A 26,122-nucleotide genomic window follows, 5' to 3' on the forward strand; every position below is an offset into this window, starting at 1 on the left:
TGTGGCACAACTCAGCCTCTCCAGCTCTCCCTTCTGTCTGTCAGCTCTGGCAGATTAAAATTTTCCAGCACTATTGAACAACTTCCAAAGACAAGACTGCTGTGTTGATTTACCAGTCTTAGTCATCTTCATTGATCCATCCCTCTTCCTTGTCTCAGTATTTACAATGTTGTTCCTTGTGTGATGTTGAGAAAGCTTATGTTGGAACTCATTGGGAGTGATCATGACTAATCCTTGCTGCTTCCTCATCTCAGTTGTTGCCACACTCTTCCTTGTGTGATACTGGGGGGAACACTTGAAGTAGACCTAGCAAGTGGTTGTGGAAGAGTGCTACAATGTGCCATTAGGGCATATGTAATAGAGGGAACATCCCTACAAGGGAATGGGGGTATGTGACTCTCTCCAGTTATGTTGGGTCATCTCACTGAGGGTCTCCTCCCCCCATGTGGTCCTCCCTCTTATAGCCACCCCAAGGATCAGGATCAGGTAGCGGCTGCCATTCCCTGGCTATCTGGAGAGAAGCTACCTCCAGGAAAGGAGTGATGACATCATAAGATTCATCACACTGTCCAAATTGCTTGAGAGACTTTTCCACTCCCAACTTAGCTCTTATGTAAATCTGTTTAACCTACTTCCCTCACATCAGTCTGGTTTCCCTGCAAGGTTCTCCACAGAAATAGTTCTACCTTCTTTTCTTATCCCTGTTCTACATGCTCTTACTCTATGCACTCACCGATCATTCTCTTATTTAATCTTACCACAACCTTTGAATCTGAGGATCACCCTTACATTCCCTCTACACACTCTGACCTTAGACTTTCTGACACTGCTATTCAGTTGTTCTCCTCCTACTGATCTAGTCACTTAATTGCTCCTTTGTATTCTTCTGGAATGGGTCTTCCTCTCAGTCCCATTACCTTCCCTTTGGTGTCTCCTATGGTTCTGTCCTAGGCCCCCTCTTATTTACCATCTATACTTCCCCTTTTGCCACCCACATGGTTGACAACAGGTTCCAGGTACATGTATATGCCAGCCACACTCAAATCTGTATTTGTTGCTCATCTTTTACTGATTCTATTCACCAGAAACTCTCTTGTCATTCTGCCATCAAATCTTGGATGACCTCCCAGTTTCCTCTAATTCAATCCCAACTGTTTACTCTTTCATTGTGAGCTCTTTCTCTTGTTTTACCTTGTCAAATTCCCTAATTTGTGTACTGTTGTATTTTCTTGATTGTTCAGCTGTTTGGATAAAAGTGCTATATAAGCGTCATAAATACACGATTAGGATGAGGGAAGATGGACATCATGCCACTTGAAGGGCATGGGACTCTATGGGGCATTACATTGGGTGATGTTCTCTGATTGTGTAGAAGGCTTCATCTCTGACTTGGGGGAAAAGGAGTATAAACCCAGGATTTAGAATGAGTAAACATCCTTTCATACATTTAGAGCTAATACACAACTTTAAATCTAACACCAGTAGAAAAGTCAACTGCCAGTGACCCATGTGACTAATCCTTAGATGTCGTCACTTCTCCCCAAGGGAAAGCCCCTTCCCATGAGGCTAGGGAGGTAAGGCCACCACCCGATAGTCTACCTGGGGGTGATACACAGTGGTTGGATCTCATGGGGACAGACTCCCCCTCCAGGGACAAGGACAACCATGTAGGGAGAACACAGTATGAGCCACTCTTCCAGCACCTTATACAACCTCATACACCAAGAACCACACTTCTATATCACCCACTTCTATGTATGTCTGTAAGACTTAGGGGCCGATTCATGGAACAAACGTGCGCCGAAAATCTTTGCGCAAGCAGGCGCAAGCGCAAAAAAACAGGCGCACGCGCACGCGTGGGATTCATGGAAGTCCCTGCGCGTGTTTTCCTCGGGATGTGCGCCAAACCCGTGCATGGCGCACACATCACTGCAACATCCCGAAAGGCGTGCGCGATGCGCACAGTGAAAGCGCACAACCTCGGCGCATACACTAGAAAGTGGGCGGAACACGGGGCGTAACGCGCGGAATGGGGAACAACGCGCGAAAATAAGGGCGTAACTGGGGATGTACTGCAGGGAAGCAGACGGAACGCCCACACGCACCCGAACCACACGTATTCATGGAATCGAATAGGGCAAAGCCACGCACAGCCAAAGACACGCACAAGCCGAAACACATCCGCCACACGAAGGCAGGCGGTAGCGTCCCTGCGCATTACAAAAGTGGCAACATACAGCAATTGGGCCTGTGCGAGCGGGGCACGTGTATTTCGGGGTTGCGCGGGTAGTTACACACGCGATTGAGCGGGGTACGTGTATTTCAGGGTTGCGCGGGAAGTTACATACGTGATTGAGCGTGGTATGTGTATTTCGGGGGTGCGCGGGAAGTTACGCACGCGATTGAGCGGGGTACGTGTATTTCGGGGTTGCACAGGAAGTTACACATGCGATTGAGCGGGGTACGTGTATTTCGGGGGTGCGCGGGAAGTTACACACGCGATTGAGCGGGGTACGTGTATTTCGGGGTTGCGCGGGAAGTTACACACGCGATTGAGCGGGGTACATGTATTTCAGGGGTGCGCGGGAAGTTACACACGCGATTGAGTGGGGTACGTGTATTTCGGGGGTGCGCGGGAAGTTTTTCACGCGATCGGGCCTGGGGGAGCGGGCTACGTGTATTTCAGGGGTTCGTGTGAACTTTTTCACGCGATCGGGCCTGGGGAAGCGGGCTACGTGTATTTCAGGGGTTCGCGTGAAGTTTTTCACGCGATCGGGCCTGGGGGAGTGGGCTACGTGTATTTCAGGGGTTCACGTGAACTTTTTCACGCGATCGGGCCTGAGGGGAAGCGGGGTACCACTCACCGTCTGCCTTGCGTGTAGAAGAATGCGTAGCCAACACCCACTGTGAAGTAATAGCGCGTGAACCCCAACGGATGGAAAACACACTCACTGCACGAAAAGCACGTACAGAGCAGTGTAAAGGCACGCGGGATCTCCAAGCCCTGCCAGGGCAACGACCGTGCTCGAAACGTCACAGACGCGCTTACGCTGTAAGGGCCTTTGGTCCAATGAAATTGCATACGCGTGCTGACGCACTTACGCGCTAAGGGCCTTTCCTCGAATTTCAAGCTGACGTGCAGGATTTTCACGTGCCAAATCACTCTGTATCAAGCTGGCCACGCGAAAACACACGGAAGACCACGCTCCTGCCCAGAAGGCCGAATTACTGCCCCAAAGTGCCCCGAGCAGCCTCCTATGTGCCATCTGCTGCTGCCTGCCTGCCTGCTGCCACCGTGCCCTGCCATTTGGTGCCTGCACATCAGCCATCTGCAGGGGTCCAGTTGCTGTGTTCACCCCTGCTGGAACAGAAGACTCCCGACTCGGATAACATCGCTCCACAGCCCAGCCCCAGGACCCAGTTGCCCACCCACTCCTGCCCCTGGGGTTGCCATGTCGGGCACATCAACATCTGGCACCAGTGGCAACCCCCGGCCAGAGGGGCAGAGGGGCACCAGCTTCACTGCCACCAAAGTTGGTGTCCTGGTGGAGCAAGTCCTGGGGCAGTATGATGCCCTCTTCGGATCGTCCCGCGCCAACAAGGAAGGACGGGAGAGGATCTGGGCCGACTGTGTGGTTGCCATCAATGCGGAGGGGGTGGCAACCCGCACCATCCAGAAGGTCAAGAAGCGCTGGGAGGACTTGAGGTCCAGGACCCTCATAAAGGCCCGGCGCCTCGTGGAGGGGGGCCGGGGCCGCATGAGTCCCATCCAGATGAGGGTCCTGGAACGCGTACACCCAGCGCTCCACGCCCAGGTCCTTGAGAGGGAGACCCGTCTGGAGTTGAGCGGTAAGTGGCCAAGCATTGCTGTGTGAGACAGGACATGTTGCAGTGTGCTGGTTGTCTGATACTTGCCTGTATGTGTGACATAGGCCATGTACGCATGTATGTGTGCAGGGACATCATGGTAATGCATGTGCGACCAGTAATGTGTGAACCGCACGGTTGTTGCATGTGTTTAAATGCGACATGGGGAGCCCTATGCAAATTGTACACATGAGAGCATGGCAGTCTCTGTTCCTGGACATGGGTGGGGGTGAGGGATGGATGCTGATGCCAGGTACATATATGGTATCCATGTCTGTGTGCCTGAACTGCGTATCTGTGACTTGTGAATGCCATGGATGCATGACACATGTCTGTGACAATGTACAGATTCACTGATGCAGCCTAGTTATCCTTGTATCCACTGTGATTGGGGTGTACGGGGCCAGATGGATGTGACTGAGGTGAAGTGTGTGCATGTGATAGGCATGACCCATGATGCATGTGAGTTCCATTACATTGCATGCTTCGAGAGTCCATTGGACATGTATGGAAATGTCCATGGCATGCACCATGACTGTCACTGTGTGTGTTTTGCCTGGACTGACACATGTGTTGTGGAGGGACATGATGGAAGTGTACTTTGACAGTGGCACTCATCTGCTATTGCTTCCTGTCTAGGGGACCATTGTACAGTACCCTGATGCTTGTGTTCTATGTCTCCCTCTACGCAGCGGCTAGTGAAGAAGAGGGCGGAGACGGCGCTGTGGAGCAAGGAGGCGGTCATGCCCCCACGACTGCAGCGGAAGGGGTGGGTGAGCCCCCACAGGGGCCTGCTACGGCGGAAGACAGTGAGGAGCCATCCAGGTTGGTGGTTTCCACAGAGGAGGAGGAGGCCGCCACTGAGGCGCACATGGGGCCTGGTGGGGGCATCCCTGCTGGTGCAAGTGGTGCAGTCCAGGGGCATGGGCAGGAGGCAGCACAGGTCACCGTGGAGGGGCCTGTGCATGTCACTGTCCCTGACCCTGTGGGTGCACCACCATGCACCAGCAGGGATGCCCCGTCCCAGGCCCGTCCGCAGGTAGAGGGGATGTCCATGTCATCTGACTCCCCTCCACCTGCGGACGAGGGAACCCCTGGCCGTATGGAGAAGGTCCTGATTGGGGTCGCGATGTGCACGGCTGTGATTCGTGATGCTGTGCATGCTTCCCAGGAGGAGCACGCACGTCATCACGAAGAGCACCTTGCCGACGTGGCCCAATTGGGATCGTCCATGTTCGGGGGTTTCCTGCATGTGTCGGCCAATCTGGCGGCCCTCTCCTCCTCTGTGGAGACTATGCGCCAGTCGTTCTCCTTGCCGTCTTCCAGCCCAGATGCCACCAGGGCCCCCTGTGGACCTGCCCTGACCAATGCAGCCAGCTCGGTGGGGATCCCATCCCTGCCACAGTCGGGAGTCAGAGGTCCAGCAGGGGTGGACACCACAGCAACTGTACCCCAGCAGATGGAGGATGTGCCGGCATCATCAGGCAGGGCACGTGCACGACGGCGTCGGTGGATTCCATCAGCCTGGATGCCGTCGTGCTGGCAGAGGCAGTGGCGTCGGAGGCAGCAGCAGAGTCAACGTGGGAGGCATCATGGCTCGGGGCCATCAACATCGGAGGGGCAGGCATCGGCCGGAGGGCAGGAGGACCCAGGACGGGAAGTGTCTTCCGTGTGGCAGCGGTTGGGCCAGCAGATAGGTGCGGAGCGGCGGCGGGCAGAAGAGGCGCAGCTAACAATGGTCAGGGCGGAGAACTCCATGCGGAGGGCCCTGAGGCGGGCCGAGTGCCTCGAGGCAATCCGCAGGGGGTTGGAGGAGGAGATGGCGTCGTCCCTGCGGACCCTCGGGGCCATGGAACAGGACCGCCTCCGGGACATCGAACAGGAGTTCGATGATGCCCTGGCCCGGAACACCACGGAGTGAGCCGCTGGACTTGCCCGCCGCCTTTGTATATAGTTATATGGTTAGTGTTAGGTTTCCTTTATTTTTTTTTTATTTGGTTGCGATTGGACAATGCGCCACATTTTTGTATATAGTTCAGTTTTTAGTTAGTTGCCATAGTTAGGTTTCATTTGGTTGGGCTCATGGACCCGGGATTATCTTGTAAATAGTTCTTCAATGGATTTTTTTATTTTTTGGATATTTTTCATCGCCATGGAGCAATGGTTTTTGTTTATCATTTACACTTGGATTACTTTTCTGACTGTGACTTTGGACACCATTTATTTTGATTGTGCTGTGTGTTTTTGATTTTTTTTATGGACATTCATCTTCTTTTGGTTGTTTTGCTTTGTGGTTTTTCTCATTTCATTTCCATTCAAGTTGATTTTAAATACATTTTTATTTTCATCCTTCAATGTGTCGTATCATCTCATTGCTTTCATGCATGTCATGTTGGGTGTTTTAACATTCACTTGCAGCCATTGTGTGTGACAGACATGTGTTCATTTGCATTATTTACATTGGGTGTGTAACATGTAATTGCCTTTGATATGTGGGTGGATGTGATAGTTGGTTGGGCCTTTTGGCAGGGGAGGATGGCCATTACGGACATGATTGGGGATTGGTGGGACCCAGGTGCAGGGGGGCATGGATGGGACATGGGTGAGGGCCTGGTGGAGGGTGCCCCTGCACTGCTGGGGGGTGGGGGGGTGGGAGACATGGGTGGGGGACTGGTGGAGGGTGCCCCTGCACTGCTGGGGGGTGGGGGGGTGGGGAACATGAGTTGGACATGGGTGGGGGCCTGCTGGCAGGTGCCCCACAGTGCTGGGGGGTGGGGGGGTGGTAGACATGAGTTGGACATGGGTGGGGGCCTGCTGGCAGGTGCCCCACAGTGCTGGGGGGTGGGGGGGTGGTCGACATGAGTTGGACATGGGTGGAGGCCTGCTGGCAGGTGCCCCACAGTGTTGGGGGGTGGGGGGTGGGAGACATGAGTTGGACATGGGTGGGGGCCTGCTGGCAGGTGCCCCACAGTGCTGGGGGGTGAGGGGGTGAGAGACATGAGTTGGACATGGGTGGGGGCCTGCTGGCAGGTGCCCCACAGTGCTGGGGGGTGGGGGGGTGGGAGACATGAGTTGGACATGGGTGGGGGCCTGCCGGCAGGTGCCCCACAGTGCTGGGGGGTGGGGGGGTGGGGGACATGAGTTGGACATGGGTGGGGGCCTGCTGGCAGGTGCCCCACAGTGCTGGGGGTGGGGGGGGTGGGGAACATGAGTTGGACATGGGTGGGGGCCTGCTGGCAGGTGCCCCACAGTGCTGGGGGTGGGGGGGGTGGGAGACATGAGTTGGACATGGGTGGGGGCCTGCTGGCAGGTGCCCCACAGTGCTGGGGGGTGGGGGGTGGGGAACATGAGTTGGACATGGGTGGGGGCTTGCTGGCAGGTGGCCCACAGTGCTGGGGGGTGGGGGGGTGGGAGACATGAGTTGGACATGGGTGGGGGCCTGCTGGCAGGTGCCCCACAGTGCTGAGGGGTGGAGGTGGTGGGGAACATGAGTTGGACATAGGTGGGGGCCTGCTGGCAGGTGCCCCACAGTGCTGGGGGGTGGGGGGGGGGAACATGAGTTGGACATGGGTTGGGGCCTGCTGGCAGGTGCCCCACAGTGCTGGGGGGTGGGGGGGGGTGGGAGACATGAGTTGGACATGGGTGGGGGCCTGCTGGCAGGTGCCCCACAGTGCTGGGGGGTGGGGGGGTGGGAGACATGGGTGGGGGCCTGGTGGAGGGTGCCCCTGCACTGCTGGGGGGTGGAGGTGGTGGGGAACATGAGTTGGACATGGGTGGGGGCCTGCTGGCAGGTGCCCCACAGTGCTGGGGGGTGGGGGTGGTGGGGAACATGAGTTGGACATGGGTGGGGGCCTGCTGGCAGGTGCCCCACAGTGCTGGGGGGTGGGGGGGTGGGAGACTTGGGTGGGGGCCTGGTGGAGGATGCCCCTGGTGGCTGGGGGTGCAGGGGGACATGCGTTGGTGGGCAGTAGTGCAAGTTGACATGTGGGTTGGCTGGGGGGCATGGCCATGGTGGATGGGGTGCCTGCAGGACATGTGCAGGGTAGGCCCCTGTGGTGTGAGCCACCTGCAGGGGCCGTGGAGGGTGTAGAGGGAACACCTGGGAGGACCCACACGTGCAATTCACGTGTGGTGCTCCCCGCGCACCCCTGTAATACACGTACCCTGATGGAATCACGTGTGGAACTTTCCGCGCACCCCTGGAATACACGTACCCTGATGATTTTGCATGTGATACTTCCCCCGCACCCCGAAGTACACGTACCCTGCTGGAATCGCGTGTGGAACTTCCCGCGCACCCCTGAAATACGCGTACCCTGCTCGCATGGGCCCAATCGCGTGTGGAACTTCCCCCGCACCCCAAAATACAAGTACCCTGCTGAATTCCCATGTGGAACTTCCCGCGCACCCCTGAAATACACGTACCCTGCTGAATTCGCGTGCGGAACTTCCCCGCACCCCTGAAATACGCATACCCTGCTGAAATCGCATGTGGAACTTCCCGCGCACCCCTGAAATACGCATACCCTGCTCGCACGGGGCCAATCGCTTGTGGAACTTCCCATGCACCCCTGAAATACACGTACCCTGCTGAAATCGCGTGTGGAGCTTCCCCCACACCCTGAAATACACGTACCCTGCTGAAATCGCGTGTGGAACTTCCCGCGCACCACTGAAATACGCGTACCCTGCTGAAATTGCGTGTGGAACTTCTCGCGCACCCCTGAAATACACGTACCCTGCTGGAATCGCGTGTGGAACTTCCCGCGCACCCCTGAAATACGTGTACCCTGCTGGCAAGGGGCCAATCGCGTGTGGTACTTCCCGTGCACCCCTGAAATACATGTACCCTGCTCGCACGGGCCCAATCGCGTGTGGAACTTCCCCCGCACCCCGAAATACACGTACCCTGCTGAAATCCCGTGTGGAACTTCCCACGCACCCCTGAAATACGCGTACCCTGCTGAAATTGCGTGTGAAACTTCCCGCGCACCCCTGAAATACACGTACCCTGCTGGAATCGTGTGTGGAACTTCCCGCGCACCCCTGAAATATGCGTACCCTGCTCGCACGGGGCCAATCGCGTGTGGAACTTCCCGCGCACCCCTGAAATACACATACCCTGCTCGCACGGGCCCAATTGCGTGTGGAACTTCCCGCGCACCCCTGAAATACAGGTACCCTGCTGAAATCGCGTGTGGAACTTCTCGCGCACCCCTGAAATACACGTTCCCTGTGGCAATCGCGTGTGGAACTTCCCGCGCACCCCTGAAATACACGTACCCTGCTCGCACAGGCCCAATCGCGTGTGGAACTTCCCCCGCACCCCGAAATACACGTACCCTGCTGAAATCCCGTGTGGAACTTCCCACGCACCCCTGAAATACGCGTACCCTGCTGAAATTGCGTGTGGAACTTCCCGCGCACCCCTGAAATACACGTACCCTGCTGGAATCGTGTGTGGAGCTTCCCGCGCACCCCTGAAATACACATACCCTGCTCGCACGGGCCCAATTGCGTGTGGAGCTTCCCGCGCACCCCTGAAATACAGGTACCCTGCTGAAATCGCGTGTGGAACTTCCAGCGCACCCCTGAAATACACGTACCCTGTGGCAATCACGTGTGGAACTTCCCGCGCACCCCTGAAATACACGTACCCTGCTCGCACAGGCCCAATCGCGTGTGGAACTTCCCCCGCACCCTGAAATACACGTACCCTGCTGAAATCCCGTGTATCCCTGAAATACACGTACCCTGCTCGCACGGGCCCAATTGCGTGTGGAACTTCCCGCGCACCCCTGAAATACACGTACCCTGCTGAAATCGCGTGTGGAACTTCCCGCGCACCCCTGAAATACACGTACCCTGTGGCACTTGCGTGTGGAACTTCCTGCGCACCCCTGAAATACGTGTACCCTGCTCGCACGAGGCCAATCGCGTGAGGTACTTCCCGCGCACCCCAGTGATACACGTAGCCCGCTTGCCGTGCTGGTACAGGGTTAGCGCAGCCCTTTGCGCTGGATTGGGGATTTTGATGGCTTTTCCCTGCGCGAGAGGCGTTCTTGGGGGCGTAACTGGCGCTTCTGCAGGGTCGCTGCGCCACTGTGCGCCACGGCTGGTTTTGGTGGCTGGAATCCATGAATATGCTGTGCGCGGAAATGGATTTTAGCGCACGCGGCTGGCGCAGGGATTCGCGCGCGCACACTGTGCGCCAGCCGCGTCCGCCACTTGTGCGCTGCATTCTATGAATTACCCCCTAAATATCCAACATTCACTGAGAAGAGGACGCTAAGGGGTGATCTAACAAGGACATCCTTGAGATGTAATGGGATGAGAAGGGGCTGTGGAGCACCGAAGAGCACTTGGAGGAATATGAATAAGCGTTCTAGTAATAGCAAAAACGGGGCAAGGAGAGGAGTCCATGACACACATATTTTTCTGTAAGACTTGCCACAAGATTTCTCAATATTCCGAATAAGCCATACCATACCAGCCTAGAGTGTCTCCCCTAACACAGTAAAGAGTCATTGACAGTCTTGTTAACAGCATTGTTTTGTGTGTTTTTCACAGTACCTGTGTGTCTCCACAAAAAACATCACCTGCTGAAGCAGAGAAAAAAAAGACAAAATTGAAATAAAAAAAACTGATGTCCATTGGATGGCACAGTTAGATGTCTGAAGCACCTAAGAGGTATGATCCTGATAAATGTTATGGACCCTGCTTCGCTATTACTTTAAAAAAAATCAAAGGCACTGGTTTGGCCTGCCCCTCTTTATAGTCATATATAATTAAGTTTACATAGGTAACACATACCACAAGGACATCCTTGAGATGTAATGGGATGAGAAGGGGCTGTGGAGCACTGAAGAGCACTTGGAGGAATGTGAATAACCGTTCTAGTAATAGCAAAAGCGGGGCAAGAAGAGGAGTCCATGACACACATATTTTTCTGTAAGACTTGCCACAAGATTTCTCAATATTCCGAATAAGCCATACAATACCAGCCTAGAGCGTCTACCCTAACACAGTAAAGAGGCATTGACAGTCTTGTTAACAGCATTGTTTTGTGTGTTTTTCACAGTACCTGTGTGTCTCCACAATAAACATCACCTGCTGAAGAAGAGAAAAAAAGATATAAGTGAAATCAAAAAAATGATGTCCATTGGATGGCACAGTTAGATGTCTTAAGCACCTAAGAGGTATGATCCTGATAAATGTTATGGACCCTGCCTCGCTATTACTGTTAAAAAAAATCAAAGGCACTGGTTTGGCCTGCCCCTCTTTATAGTCATATATAATTAAGTTTACATATGTAACACATACCACAAGTATCAGTCTTGCTCCCAAGTTTTCACATATAATAATGAACAAGCCCCTGCAGAAAACCTCTTGGTCAAAGCAGAGGGTTGAAACATGTAAGGTAGAGCTAAGAACAAAAAAGGACACAGCTCACAGGGGTCCACATAAGTAGATAATATAGAAGGGAAATGTAAAGTAAGACTATCAAGCACATAGTTACGCTGTGCATTTTCGAGATTGGTGCTGTAACATCAACAAGAATTAATTTGAATGTTGTGAATTTTCAATTGTTCATGTTGTCAATTGTGGAGGTGAACACATTTGTATATATATAGGTCAGGGTATGTATGCATTAATTGGTTCTGATACTGCTTCATCAATGTTAGTAATGTATACGTAATAATAAAATTGTATACGTAATAGTAAAATAGTGAAACTAATTCAGTACCACCAAACGTTTTAGGGTATTTTTATTTTCCCAAGGTGTCTTTTTGAGCAAAATATACTTCAGGTGGTAGGCTACAGACACAAGGATCCCTAGATGTTCATATAGTGAGCATTCTAGTTGTCAGTGGCCCTTCTGATTAAATGTAAAGGAAGGACTGCCCCAATTGTCAATCCCTCCCTGGAGGAACCAAGAACGAGACAGTGGTTCGCTGCTGGAGGAAGAGGCTGATGACCAGAGCATGAAGAGAGAGAGGCATTCACACTCGGTCCTACAGTGACAGACTGGGTGAGGAGCTGGCAGAGCAGAGGTCCAGGCAAGTGCAGTAGTCTGACAGCCCAGTCAAATGAAGATGCACAGCCTGCAACGGAGCAACAACTGCTGAGCCGCCACACCACTCCAGAGAGCCAGGGAAGCCGGGCAAGAACCAAACACAGAGACAATCCTGAGACTGACCAGGAGATGCCAGGTGCAACCCTGAAGATACAGGGGTTACCGGAACAGATGAAGGGAGCGCAAAAGGGTTGCAGAGGCAACAGGAATCACACCAAAGAAAGGTTTCCAAATACAGGGGAAAGAGGAAAACCCCCCTAATATATCAAAGGACACTAACAATCACAAAGATGTATGCATAGCGAACAAGGTCTTGGACCCTAAACCAAAAGCGAAGATCATCAGTCATCTCTCTCATTACAGTACGTGGCAAAGGAGTGAGCCAAGTTTGCCAGAAAGGAAAACAGACAGAAACAGGGGTCTGGCACCTTCACCCACAAAAGAAGATCAACATAATTAATCTTCTTCATTGCAATACCTAGCAGGAGAGTTAACCAGCTCTGCCAACAGAAAACAGAGGAAAGCTTGAGTCCGGGACACACAACTCAAAAGGGAGAATAGCTTAAGACATTGTTGACATGGCAGTAACTGGCAAGAGAGTGAACCAGGCCTGCCATACTGAAGATACAAAGAAAAGCAGGGGAAGGGAGTAAATCCTCCTGGTGATGTGAACTGTGAAACAAAGTTTAAGAAGAGTCAAAGGACGGGAGTCATGCCTCCTGGTGTGGGGAACTGTGATACAAAGTGTAAGAAACTGCTAGGCATTGTAAACTGTAAAGTAAGCAGGACAAAAGGCCAGGGAATTGGAGACATTCCCCCTGGTTTTGGGAACTGCGAAACAAACCTGAGAAAATGCCTGGTGAAGGGAGTCACTCCCCTGACATTGCAAAACACTGAGAGGAAGATATCTGGAGAAGGGAGGCATTCTCCGGGATCCCAATAGTAAAGAAACAACTATGGGCAATAAGGAATGTTGATGCTTGAACTGGAGCTTTTCCATTTGAGTATGAACTGAGAACTTTACTGTGCTTCAGCATTTAAACCTTGAACATAGTTTTGGGCTTTGGAAAGGGATTGGAACCTGGGAAGGGAGTCATTCCCTCATGTAAAGATCCCACTAAAGACATGGAACTTTGATTGGTTGTCTGGAAGAAGGGAGCCATTCTTCTGGACCAAGAAGATCCTCTACTTCATTAGTTCATTTATGAATGAAAGGGACAGAAATAGGTTTTGACACAGGATGGTGGACTTTTGATTTACATGGACATCCTGACTGAATCCTTAGTATTTTTGGTTGCAGTAGGCAACCCCCTCTAAGAGTTAGGGAGAGGTAGGTTTTCTTTTAATTCTGCTGTAAAAAAAAGGTTAATGCCAACAGCCATGCCACCTGTGTGTCAGTCTCCTCATTTTGCACCCTTTCACCCCCTCAATGACTCGTCCAACATTTTCTTTGCCTCTGAACGACTGCTCATCAGTTCTGTGCGGGCCTGTAGGGCATGGATTATTGTTCCATAAAGCAACAGTAACTCTGCCTAGTGGGTGATAGACTCAATAATGATACCATGATTTCTATATAGATGTTATTGATGATCCCTCCAGCTCAAATTTGGCTCCTTTTCTTCCCACACATAGGCGGTCATAACGTCATAAAGGAATCCTAGTTTGCTGTATGGGAATGGGAGAAAATAACAACAAAGAGAGCAGATGCTGTTTTTTGTCAGAAAATGGCAATAAAATGATGTCCAAACAAGCCTGTGGTTTTTTCCTTGTAAGAGCTAAAACCAAATAGTTTGCTGTCCCGAATTTGCCATTTTCCAGGCTTTCAAGAACAGGTTGCGTGGAAACAAAAAAAACATATTTTTATAAGGTTACCATAAGTTTTGTTAGAGGTAGGCGATTTTTCTCTTTGTTTTCCAATAGGACATGCTTGGACGGAATGGAAGAGGAGGGTAGGAAAGCTGAATGGGAAGACAGAAAGGCATACATTTCTGGAAAGTAGATATTTCAAGTTTAGGAAGGGATCATTTGTGCATTTCAGGTGGCCCGATTCATTGAATAGGGTGCACAAATGGCGTAAGGGGTGCCCATCAAGAGAGACCCTGAGCGAGCTGTGGTGCAGAAAAAATATTGCACGCCCCACGTATTAATGGATTAAAAGATGCGTTACCAGCCGTTGCGCAAGTAAAAACAAGCTGCGCAAGGAATGCCCACACCACACCCCCACGCAAACCAAAAAGCAGTCTAAAGGCCAAACTAGGAGCAAGCCTCCCCGTCCACCCCTAACCCACTATCCATCACCCCTCTGAGAAGGCACGCTCTCCACCGCAAGCCCAGGCTGCACCCTAGTTAACTCACGCGCCTCACATCGCAAGCCCAGGTTTCACCCCTGAGAAAATGCATGCCCTCCCTCACAAGGCCAGGTTGCACCCCTGAGAAAAAATGTGGAGCCTCACCTCGTGAGTCCCGGCTGTGTCCCTGTGAAAACACATGCCCTCCCTTGCAAGGTCAGGCTGCACCCCTGCGTAAATGCGTGCCTCACCTCACAAGCCCAGGCTGCACCTCTGCGAAAACACAGGTCCTCCCTCGCAGGGCCAAAATGCACCCCAGCGCAATCGTACACCTCACCTCAGAAGCCCAGGCTGCACCCCTGCAAAAACACAGGCCCTCGCTCGCAAGGCAAGGCTGCACCCCTGCGAAAACGCGGGCTCTCCCTCACAAGCCAAGGCTGCACCCCTCTGAAAACGTGAATCCACCCCCCCTACATCCTTGCCACCCATTCTGGATGCATATCCCCCTACTGCACATCAACCACTCTAGCCCAGGCACCACCCACCAGCCCCCTCCAGGCTGGCCATCACCCACCAACCCCCCTCACCTTTGACACACTAGGCAGCCTCATCCAGTCTGGACACCACCTACTGGCTCCCCTCAACTGTGAAACCCCCTGCGCAGCCGCCTCCAATCTGGACACCACCCACCATCCCCCCTCATGTGTGACAACCCCCCAGGCGGCCCCCTCCAGTCTGGACACCACCCACCAGCCCCCCTCACCTGTGAAAACTCCCCCAGGCATCCCTCTCGACTCTCCAATCTGGATACCACCCACCAGCCTCCCCCTCACCTGTGACCCCTCCAATGCAGCCCTCTCTAGTGTGGACACGACCCACCAGCCCCTTTCACCTCTGACACCCCCAGGCAGCCTCCTTACAGTCTGAAAACCACCCAACAGCCCCCCTCAACTGTGAAACCCCCTGTGCAGCCACCTCCAGTCTGGACACAACCCACCAGCCCCCCTCATGTGTGACAACCCTCCAGGCATCCCTCTCCACTCTCCACTCTCCAATCTGGATACCACCCACCAGCCCCCTTCAACTGTGACCCCCCAAGGCAGACCCCTCTAGTGGGGACACCACCCACCAGCCCCCCTCACCTCTGACACTCCCCAGGCATCCCCCTCCAGTCTGGACACCACCCAACAGCCCCCTCACCTGTGACAACCCCAGGCAGCCCCCTCCAGTTTGGACACCAGCCCCCCTGACCAGTGACACTGCCCCAGGCAGTCCCCTCTAGTCTGGACACCACTCACCAGCCCCCTCGCCTATGACACCCCCCTAAAACAGCCCCCTCCAGTTTGGACAACACCCTCCAGCGCCCCTCACCTGTGACATGCCCTGCCCCCAGGCTGCCACCTCTAGTCTGGACACCACCCACTAGCTCCCCTCACCTGTTACACCCCCCCCCAGGCAAGCCCGTGAGAGTCTCCCACAATACCAGTGCAATGCATGTCTGAAGTTCACCTGAACCTCCATGGTCTGCCAGCTCTCTGAAGTGGAAAACCAACATGTCCACCGCAAACACGATCAATAGGAAGCAACGGAGATGCATCCACGACTGGAGCATCTGCTGACACACACTTGCAGACCTTAATCAGCCCACCCCATACTCATGTGACAAGTGAATACAATGCCAAGTGGCATGTGCATGTTGGCAATGGCACATTTCCAAAGCATCAAAGCACACTAACTGAACGTGTGCCCACGACAGAAGTAAATACACAAAAAATGTGCAATATCCACAAACAATGGCAAGGCGCATCACAGCCTGAGCATAAGTGACCTGGGTGGAATGGGTGGCTAAATACCTGTCAAGGAACAATAACATGACAGTGCCATGCACTGGTGGTTGGAGGGCAGTCAGAGAGTGCATTAGTCACAGAGACCAGAGAATTGTGCTGCCACTCTGAAAGAGCAAACTTGGCTCACTACTGCATTCCAGTGTCCGAGGTGGAGCAACATATGAGATAAGGAAATGTGTGACTGCACATGCTGGTGGGCGTGTCTGGATGACATGGATTTAACACAGCAATGACAAACAAATGTGCCATTAACGTGACCATGGAACACCTACAAAGTGAGAACACCTCCCTCCACCCAACCACACTAATGCCAAACACGCAATGATGCTGCACAGGTAAATGCAAATGAAAACATATAGTGCAGACCCAGTCGTCTGATGGACCCACCCCCACATGTCAGGCACATGTGCATCTTTCCAGCTGCAACCATCACAGCAACAAAAACACACAAGCATGCACGCCACAAGACACATGACTTGCAATGAAGAGATGCACAGGCTGGAATGTGAATTATCAAAGTTGCTGACACATTAACTGCATGAAGCGTGGAATGTAACCAAATTAAACATGTATTGAATATAAATATATATAGTACAAATAAAATGGGAAATGAAGGTCAAAGCAGTCCAGCGAAAAATATGAAATTAAATCAAAACTGTATGCCTAAATAACTATATACATGAAAAGCTGGGAAGGGAAGTCTGCAAAGTACAGGGAAAGTAATATATAAAAAAGGAAACCTACACCTAGATAACTATGTACAAAGGCAGCGAGCTAGTCCTCCTCTCCCATCTCACTCAGCCTTTCCATCAGGGCTGCGTCCATTGCCACATCCCACCCCCCTCATGCAGACCTCCTTTGTTGCCTGGAATGTTTGCAGGTTGTCCAGCATCTGTGTCTCTATCACTTGATAATCCCTGCAGGTGGCCTCCAGGATGGCAGCCCGCCTTTTTGCCCGATGCAGCGCAAACCCAACCCTGGCTATCAGCACTCTTGCTTCCCATGCCCGCTGCCTCTCTGCCACAATATGCCCTTCATACTGCTGGAACACAGAAGACATTCTGTGCCTCATTTCCACGTGTACCTCCTCCCTCACACTTCCCACCTGCATCCTTTGGGTGGTCTGCCCTGCAACCAGTTGCCTCCTCCTCATTGCCACCTGCTGCCTCAGTGCCCAGTGCCTGCTACATTGGTATGCATTTCAAGCGGATGACAATCCCGGGGGCGTACGGCACCTGCACTGCTCATAGGTGACTGCTGTCTCTCCATTGCCTGTGACACTGTCGGTGCCTGGGTAGGCATGGTGACCACCTCAGCTGCTGTGCCTGGTACTCCCACCTCGTGCAGCGAGAGGAGCTCCACAAGACGGGGCATTGTGGGTGGGTTGGGTGCACTGGGAGCCCGGCTGGCATGTTGGCCAGAAGGTACCCTGGTGGACGACTGGTGCACAGAGGAGGAAGATGAGGAGGTGGTCACATCAGTGAACAGTCCATGGACTGCACCACAGAACAGGCATGCTGCAAGCAAGGGCACAAGGCAGTGTAGCTCACTGTGATGATAGGCAAACAGACTACCAGTAGCCTGATCTTCATCACAAATGATACTTGTTCACCTCATCAACCTGGCCAGCAGGGGCAGCACAAAATCCTTGATGGGCACTCCATATGGCAAGGGGGTGTCGGTTTGGGTGGACACACCAAAGGGGGGTGGGTCTGGGTGAAGGCATCCTGGCAGGAGCACACTGCAGCATTCGATGACCCAGGGAGGGGATTTTGCATAGGCACCTCAACGGAGGCCCGGACGGCCTCATGCCCCTGAGACAGGACTGCAGTAAGCACGCCCACCTCAACACACCCAACAGACCCCATGGGCTGAGCTGCAATGGCCACCTCCGCCACCACCCCCTCCGTCAACCTGGATGACTCCAGGGCGTCTTCCACCATGGATGGCCCCTGTGTAACATCACCTGGCCCCACCACTGCTTAGGAGTCCACTCCCACCATCACCTTCTTGGACCTAACCCGAACAGCCATGCCCAATGTCACTGGGGCTGCCTCTGCCTGGTGGAGGCATACCTGCATCCATGCTCCACAGCACTGCTTCCACCTTCTTCATCAGATGCAACTGTGGAAAAGGAGACACAGAACAGCAACATCAGTGTACTGCACCAAAGCCAGCATGCAATCACCAACATTCACAGGAACATTTGCCAAACAATTTAATTTGCTATTTACTATTTATGTCCTTTGGTTTACACATGTTTTGGCCTTAGGGCCTTTTTAAAAACTTGAACGTGAGCCCAAAAGTATGTGACTTTGCTTCTTGCAATAGAGTGTGGTGATTTTCAAAAGTAATTAAATTCCGGGTTGTTCCCTTTGTTATTCCCAATGGTGTATAACTGTGTTTCTTGCAAATGGGTAAAGTAATACTCGATACTAGGATCGAAGCAGTGAGGAGAACTGAGCTCCGAGAATATAGAACAACAAAGGGGATTCATCCGGGATTGATCCATCTTGAAATATTACTTTCAAAAGTTAAAGCACCACAGGCTACTCCCAACTGCATGGGTTCATCGCCTGGGATGGGTTTGATGGGAGTAGGTAAGGAGTAAGGAAGAAAACAATGGGCCTCATTACGACCCTGGCGCTCCCGTAATGAAGGGTGCCGGTACGGGACCGGGACCCTTCATTACGGGAGCCCCTATTTAGAGGTTCCCTTTGCGGGCCCAGAACAGATTCTGGTAAAACCTTTCCGGGTCCCGCGAGGGGTAGAGGGAGCTAATAACGGGCCATTTGTAATGTGCCCATTATTACCTCCCTCCCCATTCCCATTGAGCCCTATGGGGGCTCAAATGGAAATGGGGAATGGTTCCTTCCAGGAGGAATTATCGGGTCCTCCAATGTTGGAATGACCCGGTAATTCCCCATTGAAGGAACCCGGTATTGGAGCCCGGTATGGAGGCAGCCATGGTGCTAAAAGCACCATGGCTGCCTCCATACTCGGAATGAGGCCCAGTTACTTTTATTCTTCCATTTTTCGTGATGTCATTCTTCTAAACGGTAGTCTAACTGCATGACCAGGGATAACATTTCTGCAAGATTAGCTAAACTCTGGACATGGGAGACCTCATCCTTCAATTCCTCTGAAATCCCTCTTCTGAATAAAGTAATGAGAGTGTAATCCGACCAGGTGGTATCTGCCCCCATTTGTTTGAAACATTTGATATAAGTGAGGAGATCCTGTGCACCCTGCCATAAGTGTAAAATCTGTTCTTGGGAAGACACAGTGATCTCTTGCCTTCCAAACATGGGTTTAAAGCTATGGGTGAAGGCAGGTTATGAGTCCAGGATAGGGTTGTTGGTTGTGACCAACGGAGTTGCCCAAGCCAAGGTGGCGCCAGATAATTGGGAAATCATATGACCCACCTTGTCATGGTCTGTTGGAAAAAATGATCCCTTAAAGGCAAACTGTACGGTACAAGAGTCCAAGACACTTTCAGTTTATGTGGATTACCTTCAAACTTACACCTTGGCAATGGACCTGGGGAAGTTCAAAACTTTGAGGGGCTCTCACCATCTGCTGCTGAAGGACTGCATTTTCCTGTTTTAACCCTTGTACTTCAAGGGTTAGATTCTGCACTGCCACCACCAGTTGCTGCATCTGATCCATGATAGCCACCTGTATTATCCTTTTGGGTGTCACTAACTGTTATAACTGTTAAATCCCGGAACCCAGTATATTTAATAACGTTAAAGTCACTAACATGGATCAGAAGGAGCAGATTCATGCTACTGAAGGATGCCCCTACGGCCCCTCAGTAAACAACACCAGAAAACTCAGGTCCATCTGGGAAACCCTCTGGAGAAGAAACACCTGGAAAGCTGTAATCTTCGGATAAGTGAAGCTGGCAGTCGTGTTCAGGATGGTGGAAGGAATCCTTTGCAATTACGACTAACTGGAGTGTAAAAAATTGAAGATTCTAGGGACTGTGTGCTGAATAAGATAGCATGACTGTGAGGTGTGAGAGAATGAGTACCAGTTGTTTTCCTGCAAGATCCTATAATGCAGGATCTGGCTGGGAAGGCAGGGGATTGGAGATCTGGGTTAGAAGAATACAGTGAGTAAGAGGAAAAGAGCTCCACAGGATAATAATAGCAAGCACAGCGAGATTCCTACCTTCGTTCTACAATACAAAGGTCCAAAAGAATTATCCCTTTTGTCTGTCTGGTGGGCGTGGGTCTGAGCACCGTGATTCCTACTGACTGATATGAATGAGAATGTCACAAATCTGACAAGGTTTCTGGCAAAGTACGAGAGAATGTGATATGAACACCGTACAGTTGCTATGCGGCAGGATCGAAACAGCTACGGTCTGCAGATACTCTTCAGGGAAGAAATGGGAAATGTGATGGATGGGGCTTTGATCTAGGGAGAATAAATATAATGAGAAATCCTGGAAGAACGAGACACTTCTGCGTCTAATGTTTTTACCAAGCTTGTACCACTGCTGGACACTGAAGCCGCTTTACCGGAAGAAGGAGCTGCTAGAGTAGTTCTGCGAGGAGAGCAGCGAAAGCACGCGCTGACGTTCTACAGGGAATCGATGCAGTTAGAACACACATGCAGGATAGATACAACAGGACAGTAGAAGTATGCCTAGTGAACAAACTTATGGAGGGTCCTCTATAGGGAGTAGTGATGCAAGGATAGCAGTGATCCAGTACCTCATAACAGCTTCTCTGCAGTACAGTGGACAAAATCCATCTTGAATGAGAGGCAGAGGCTAGAAAGCTGCTGGCACACACGGGTGCCATCTTTGAGGGATTGTAGAGCATCACACCAATCCACCTCCAGCGCCTCCAGAGAGACCAATGAAACCTAGCAGTCCTAACAGTGATCGAGTCACTGCGGTTACTTGTATTTCTCCAAGGATATCCATGTACTCGATGTGAATTGTTCCAGTTTTGGGAAGATAGTTGGCCAAATGTATTCTTGTGTTATCGGGACCTTTAACATTTTGAGTCATCCTTAATTTTCTTCAAAAAGGGTAATGTTTGACATGAAATCATCCATTGTTTGGATTATCCTTCCATGTTTGAGGGGTTTGTTGTTGACGCAAAGCATGCCTCTGGCTTTCCAATTCAGTAAATGCTCAACAGATGGTGGCACGTCTCAGCTATTATGTTTCCCAAGATCAACGGATGGCAGTTTGCAATTCCAATACTGTTGCCAGGAGTGATATATCTTTCATAAAATTTGATCTCCACAGGTTATGTTTTGCTTGCATAACAGATCACTTTATTAACCTGGTCATGCTTCTGATACAAGACCACAGTTAAAGAGGTGTCAGAAAAAACTGTTTCCAGGAAGAATTCCTTATTTTTGATGGGGTAAGAAAAGCATTGAACCTGGGATAAACTGATTTTCAATTGTTTCAAACCCTCTGTTTGAGAGCCCCCCCTTCAAAATATGAGCAAATGGTTCAGTGATTTCAGTGTAATCCTCTATGGACATATGACTATAGTTAGTCAAGCCAAAGAGGCTACATAATTCATAAAGATGTTTGGGATTCTTCAATTTCAGTAGAGTTTCAGCATTCTTCTGGGGATTAAGACCTTAGGCTGTGATTTCAAATCCTAACAAGTTTACTTTCATTCTGCACCACTGTGCTTTCTGAAGTTATATCTTTGTATGCATGTTTCCGAGATGAGTGAACACATGGCAGATTTCCTCAAGGTGTACATCAACAAATAGACTTTTTTGATTAATAGATCACCAACATACCAAACTTATTTTTTTCGACAAGATGAGGCATGTCAATATGTAGTAAGATATTGAACTCCTGTCTACTGTTAATGTACCCAAATGGTGTTCTGGTCCATGTGAAAGGCTGCCCCAAAGGTAAATGCAAGTTTATACTCATGTTTTTAGATTTCTGAGACAGTCAAATATTCATTAGTCAAATCATATATTTATCTGTGAACTAGGGATTTGCAAGGCAATGATCAATAAAAGGACAAGACCACCTTGACAGGTGTACCTTCTTGTTAAGTTCCCTTGGGTCTGCACAGAGTCTTCATTGTAGATTGGGTTTCAATATTGGTAGTACTGAATTATTAAAACTATAGTGGGTTTGTAGAATAATCCCATATCATTCCAATTTCTTGATAACGTCCATGAGTGATACTATGGATGCTAGTGGTAACCAGTATTGCTTTACAAATACTGGCACCATATTCGGGTCAGTAGCTATGATTGTATAATGAAGAGTATTTCCACAATCATATTAATATACAGAAAATACTTTCTTAAAATCCATAAATATTTCTCTCCCCTCTCTTAACCTGTCTGGCGGAAGCCTGAACATGTTTCTGAGATGGCTATTTCTGAAGTATCTTCTAACTGGAGAGATCTCTGTGGTGTCTATCTAGGCATTTGGTTCCATAGCGTCAGGATAATTACCTGTGACTTTGAATACTATCTCTTCGAGCATCTCACAGAGATAACATCCCCTGCACCAAAGAGGTGCAGGGAGTACTCCATGTAATTACCACCTTGTTGAATGTGAATATATTCTGGTTTATTAACATCAATATTGTTGTAACTATCTTCTGGTATAGGAACAATTATAGGGTTGGATACATCCATCAAAAAGTATTTAGAATCAACAGCCATGCCAATAGTGGTATCTGGAGATAACATGACACTTTGGTGGGGTCATGATTATCCACTACAATTATTATTCTACCTTCTTTAAGAGCTAGTAGTGGAGTTGGGTGCAGAGACATGCCATGTTACTGAATAATATTTAATGTAATAAAAGATTTATTAGGCAGGGTCTGTCCTTTAATCTTTGCTGATAATGCGTATTGTGTGTTCCCAGGAATATTAATTTCCTCTTTGATGTTTCAGCAGCAGATGACAGCATTTGGGCTGAATGAAAAGCCTTTTCTAGACCATTGAAGTCAATTGGGTAGTCCCAGATTCTGGAGCAGCTTTTGTATTAACAAGATCCAGATTAATTGTGGATCGATGTAGTATGTCATTGCCGATATAAATATCAGACCGGGCATCTCTCATGACCCAAAAATTCTGATTTACTTTATTTCCAATTTGGATCTCCAGCATATACCCACAGGTAACCATGTGTTTTGAATCTATTCAATTAAGTCCAGACTCCCATTGATCAATCAGATTAAATGCAGAAATCTTCTGGTCCTTTTGTTTACTGAGTAATATTTTGCTATATTTTGGTAGATTCTGTTTTCTGAGTTTTACTCAGGTTTAACTTGGACTGGATGTCTTCCATGGACAAAGGAAGATTTCTCCTCAAAGCTTCAGTAGGTAGAAGTCCCTTCACCTCCATCTTGTTCTTGCACAGATATGATAGTGATGGTTGGGACATGAGTATTTTGGAAATGGATTTCTACTCTTATCAGGATGTTTTTCAATCAAAAGACAGGTGCCATTAAAACCGACATATTTGCCACATTTTTTGTTTAATCGGACAGTGAGTTTTAGGTCCAGAGGACCTGGTTCATGAAATCTATCAGAGACAAAAGCCTCTGAAGCAAATTTTTTCCTAGTATAACAGGTGTGCCCTGAGGAGCCATGTCTATTACGAGCTGGGTGAGTCTATGTTGTCCTATTTTGATTTAATTTTTAGTAATCCCATCTAATGGGATCTGGTTTCCTTCAAAAATGTGAAGCTCCTCAAGGAAGGGTTTGAGACAATACTTGTGAGTTCCCCTCTTCCTTGTTGGAGAGTCTTAAGTACTTCTCTAGATGCTACCTGGTATCTGAGAGCTGGTAAGTCACAATGCTCTTCAAATTGTACAGGCACAAAAAACCTTTCATCATTAATCTCCAATTTACAGAGAAAGTGTGAGCTAGCAGATAATTCAGATTCCATTTTCGAATATTTGGGATTTCATAAGCTTGACCTTTAGGAGTCCCTTCAGGGGCATTCTCCTCAGGGTCAAGTTCATGTTGGATGGTCAACGACTTTGTAGGAGCAAAATAAAATGTTGATATTATGTAAGGGATGAGGACGGCTCCATTTTCTGTGGGTTCCAAGTCACTGCAAATGGTGTGGATGTTGATACCCAAATAAACCTACAGAGGGAGAAATATCCTTTTGTTTAGGGGTTTCTGTGAGGATTGTTGGGTTTTGTTCATTTTGGGTGTCTTGTCTAGGGCTTTTAGTTTCTTTCTTTTTGTTCAGGTTCTTTGACTTATTTTCAGTTGTTTTGTGTTCTTTTGGAGAATGTATTACACCTGTGAAAGAAAAACATCTGGGGTTTATCTCCTCAGAGTTTTCTTCTTTTGCAAACATAATGGTTACAGGTTTCTCCTCACTGAATTGCAGTATTTTATTTTTCTCTGGTTTTTACTTAAAGTAATTCAGATGTTTTGCCATCAGCCTTGGCAAATTTTTCATTTACCTCATGGGTATTTTTGCAGGTCATAAAATAAGCCTCCTCTAAGTCTAGGCATCTTTCCTGTCACCTCCATTCCACCCGCTTACTTGTCGCCTTGTGTATTTTGAACTTCAACAATTTCCTGTTATGATTGCCCAACCTGACCAATCGATTCATTCTAGCTTGTGTCTCTGTGAGCATTAGAATCAGGATTTCCCTGTAGGGATCTCAAGAATTGACCAATTCTCTGTCAGTTGTTTAACCTGCCGCCCCAGTTGTGAGAATTTCTCCCCACTTTTTGGACCATGAGATCTTTAGTCATAGCTCTGCTCTTCACTAGAGGGTGACTGTCTCTTCTAGGGGAGTATTTCTGGGAACTATTATGTGCATTGTTGGATCTCCACGCATCCTGGTACTGTGGTCTGTTATCCTGCAACCTAGTAGAAGGTGGAGGCACATTTTTTTGGTAAGTACTCCTTGAAGGTGGTGATTGGCTTATTTCCCTAGAGTAATTCTGATTCAAATTTCATGCTGCTGGGAATTGTATAGTGAGTGAGAGGGACATGCTTGTAGCCAAGGAAAGGATTACTGCCTAAATAATTCCTGCTTTCTTGAGTCTCTGGTTTTGTATGGTCCTTATTTTCCTCGCATGGTAGAGGACTAGTCAGCTGGCCTTGAACACAATGTCTTCTCTGTCTGATAGGTTCCTTAACATCAATAAAATATGTCTTTGTCCCCCCTGTATCTAAGGCCAACTGCGTCCTCTTCACATCAGCTGCCTTAATGGCACCTGTGTAGGTGTTTGATTGGGGTTATTTTCCTTGTGTTTGTGTGTAATTTTTTTCTGTACTTCATAGATCAATGTAGTCAGCATGATAATCCACACAAGGGTTATCAAGTCATAAAAATCACACACTGAGTCACTATGTATTTTGGAAGGGCATGGAAGAATGTGGTTTTGAATTTGCAAATTTCTGCATCAACACATCAATCTGGGTAAATATTCGCTTGACTTCTCCAACAAACCCCTAGGAGATTAATCCTCAGCACACATTCAATTGTAGGCTGTATTGCAGGCTTCTTGTGGATTTCTATTAAGTTGAAAAATACATCAAAATATCAGCTTTTTAAGATGACCATTTGTAATGGCCTTGATCTCCCAGCCCAGCAAATAAACTAGAACAATCAGGAGAAAACATCCACTTAACAATGTCCACATTATTTTGATCATTCTTCAATCGAAATGATGCCATCCTCTGTTTATACATTTATAGATGTTTCCCAAACATAACATGTAGCATTTATATGGCATGGGGTCATAAAGCTTGGTTTGGCCTTAATCTGTTTCATTGGGACTTTTCCCTTTTGTGATGGTGATTTTCTTTTTCTATGTCTCTTTACTTTAATCCAGATTCCCTCATCAGAGGCAGTGATTGAGTCCTCTTACATTTGCATATTTTCCCTCTGTCTCTATGACTAAGAGGGTTGTCTATGTGGAGGGTATTGGTCCTCTCTATTTCTCTTTCCCATTGTTCTTCTGGGCCTTAAATCTTTTGGGAGGGGTGGGGTAATATGTCACCATACTCTTGCTAAGACTCAGCATTTCACCATCAAGCTAGGGAT

The sequence above is a fragment of the Ambystoma mexicanum genome, chromosome 5q (genome assembly GCF_040938575.1).
Source record: "Ambystoma mexicanum isolate Mex_15411 chromosome 5q, UKY_AmexF1_1, whole genome shotgun sequence".
Classification (NCBI taxonomy): Eukaryota; Metazoa; Chordata; class Amphibia; order Caudata; family Ambystomatidae; genus Ambystoma; species Ambystoma mexicanum.